This window comes from Sitophilus oryzae, unplaced genomic scaffold (genome assembly GCF_002938485.1).
Source record: "Sitophilus oryzae breed Bouriz unplaced genomic scaffold, Soryzae_2.0 scaffold_374_pilon_pilon, whole genome shotgun sequence".
NCBI lineage: Eukaryota > Metazoa > Arthropoda > Insecta > Coleoptera > Curculionidae > Sitophilus > Sitophilus oryzae.
Window position 1 is genome coordinate 1,598,737 of NW_022146945.1, and position 3,415 is coordinate 1,602,151.

Below are 3,415 nucleotides of genomic sequence, written 5' to 3' on the forward strand. Positions count from 1 at the left end.
GAATAATATGTGATGCCAACCAAAATTGCGTATTTAGTTGCGGTAATTATAGTTTGATTTTACTCACTTTACTGAGAAATGCGTTCACGATAACTATTTTTTTAAGAACAGTACATGAATTTAGAATTTACCATGAATGTTTCGGATTAAAATTTCCCATTTCCCTCTGGATCTCGATTTTTTCCACGAATTGGGAAATTTCCCACCAGTTGGCATCACTGGTCCTACTACAGGGATGACTAACGTCTTTTTGCAAATTGTTAGCTTATAAACTAGATAGAAGTCTTTCTATTTTAACTGACTTAAATTAATGAAGTTATCATATTAGCCAATATTGTAATTAGTTATTATATAAACTAACTAAAATAATTGGCTAATATTAAAATAATAATATAAAATCTTATTAATAAGAAAATATAGTTTGAAAACTGACCAGCTAGTTTGTAAACTGGATGCTGGTTAAACTCTATTTTGCAAAAAATTGGCAGATTCTTTCAAACTGTGTTGCATATTTCACAAAATAGCTGGATAGTTTTAAAATTAGCCAAGTACATATTTTAGCCGTGACATACATAATGTAAATTTCTCCTAATAGTTTTAAGAGTGACTTAAATATTTACTAAGCTTCACTAAATGTAATTATCAATATAACAACACGGGTCCATGGAGAATTTCGAAGTAGAGCAATTAATTATTCGTCTCCAGCCACCACTGTGTCGTTAAAAACTGAGTTAAAAACTTCCTCAGTGTCTTGTCAAGTTTGCTCGCAAAGCATGCTTTCTGGGAAATTAATCTTTTTGTTTATGTTGCTTTTTATTGCTGTTGACTTTACTATTGGAATTAAAGAGTTCCTAACAAAAAATGTTAGTACGTAACATGAAATGTAAAAAGAGAATTTTACATCGGTGTATATCATCATCATCATCATCATCATCATCTTATAAAACTTTATTTTACCGTTCTGCTATCTCAAAAGTGTAAGTATTCATTTATTAGATATTTTCTTTGTCGCAGTTGTCGGTTACATCCAGGGGCGGATCCAAGATTCGGTAAAGGGGTGGGCTTGACATAAAATTTTACTCAAAGTACATACTCCATCAGAGTCCTTTGTGACTTTAAGAAATTAATAATATTGTATTACTTGGCCGAACCCAAGGGGAGGGTTTGGTCCTCTTCGGCTTCGGCCCTCGAGCACCCCCCTGGTATCTGTCACTGTTTACATCATCCAACAATATGAACATGTACAAGTCTGAAAACATGTACGACATAGCTCTACGTTTATATTAATTTCTTAAATATCATGTTTTTCATCAACGGCTTAAAGTTGTTGTGTGCAAAGTAAAGCATTGCTCGATACCGTAGAAATTAGAAGTTTTCGTTTTCCGCAGTTTCGGTGTTGATCACATTGAAATAATATTAAAATCGTGGCTTTGTCATAATATTTAAGTGTTTTAGACTTTAGTTTTTATTAGTGCAGTTATTGAAACTACAAAACACACAGGTACGAAGTTTGTGTGATGTAACACTGTTTCGGGTAGTAAACATTCTTTGTGTTGTGACAATTTCAAATGTTAATAAAACTGTCGAAAAATTTTTAACACTTAAAGGAGGAGGCAAATATTATGAAAGGATACTTGTTTTAATCAACTAGGGCTTTTTTATGAATATCTTCTAAAATTATAATTATGTACCTTTAAGAAAATTCGTTATAACTGAAATAGCTCCAGTTGTGTCTCCGCTAACAAAATCGGTCAGTAAAACTATGCTAGCTCGTATTTGAAATTATCTAAAAAGTTTTATTAGCTTGAATAATAAATTATAATACAAACTATTTAGACCTTCGGAAGATATCAAAATATCTACTTTTTAATTTTTTAAAAATATTATTTTATATATCAATCTAGAGTGCCATGGCTGTGTTAAAAATACTAATTTTTAGTCAAGAAGCCTTGGAATCGTCTAATATTTTCCGTATCTTATCCTGGCCGTTTAAAATATCACCGAATCGTACTTTTAATCATAACTATTTTTTTTTTCAAATGGAAAAAGGGTGGCTCATTAACATGTTTGGAAAAAGCATTTTTATATGAATAATTTTCTACCACACACTTGGTATTTCGAGTCAAATTGTCGTTATGAACTGCATGTTAAAATTTCAAATAAACCACATTCGAAAATATCAGAAGTTGACATATGATATGTCATTCTATTCAAAGTGTCATTTTCTATCGAATAAAGAAAAAATATACCGAGGGTATTTTTTAAAATACAAAACATATCCATACCAAATCCAGTTTTTATCTGAAAAAATAAAAAAGTTATAGAGGTAAGCCACTTATAAGGCGCACCCGGTATATTCGTTTCTATATTTTTGTTGGTATTACGTTTTTTAATTTGGGGAATATGGACAATTTTTTTGACATTTTCTTTTTTTAAGCTGTTTATTTGTGTCTCCTCCCATTTTAAGTTATTATGAATTTTAATTTCTAGATAATTTACTTCTTTCCTTTTTTAAAGCCCTCTTGTAACAATATTTAAGTCTTTTGCTGGTTGTTTCATGTTAAATATTTACTTAAATCTAACTTGTGTTTTAGATTCATTTATCATGTATGAATTAACAAAGCACCACATTTTAAATTTCTTCAAATCATTATTTAAAAGTAAATTAATTAACTCGAAGAACTATTATAAAAGAATGTATGTCATATTCACGAATCGTTTTAATTCCAATAGATTGACTGAACAAATATCTAAAAATAAACTACACGTACCTACATACAATTTATGTACACCTATTGTAGTTTATACGAAACCGGTTTAAGCCGCCGGATCGTAGGCGATGTATGGATATTCAACAATAAGCTATTGGCTAAACCATTGAGCCATCGATACGTCCAGTATATCGATCTATGGACAGTCGGACAGACGGTAGAAAATGAGAAAACCATCCAGGTTTATCGTTTATCCTGGTTTTTATGTGCTCGTCAGCAAATATGCTGGAAAAATCCAAGAAAGACAGTAAAAAAATTACACGACTTCTAAAAATTGCTATGCTCTAAAAAAAAATAAAAAAAAAAAATATTGCATAAAATAAAAACACTTTTTTTTTTTTTCTTGGCTTTAGGTCATTATTTTTTGAAAAAATCTTTTTTTGCAAAAAATTCTAGCTGTACGAGTTTACTCTCTATTACTCATATCTTTCATCGTCTTACATATATCTTCTCCATACTTATTCCATATACACATCTATTATAAACCAACTAAGATATTATGGAAACAGTGTCGACATATCGACCGTCTTTGTTATGGACAGACGGCAGTTTTTGAACATTTGTCCGTGGATTCCATTAATCAGTAGGGTGAAATACCTCTTCAACTGCTTAGTATTTCTTAAATTTTTTTTTTTTTTTTTTTT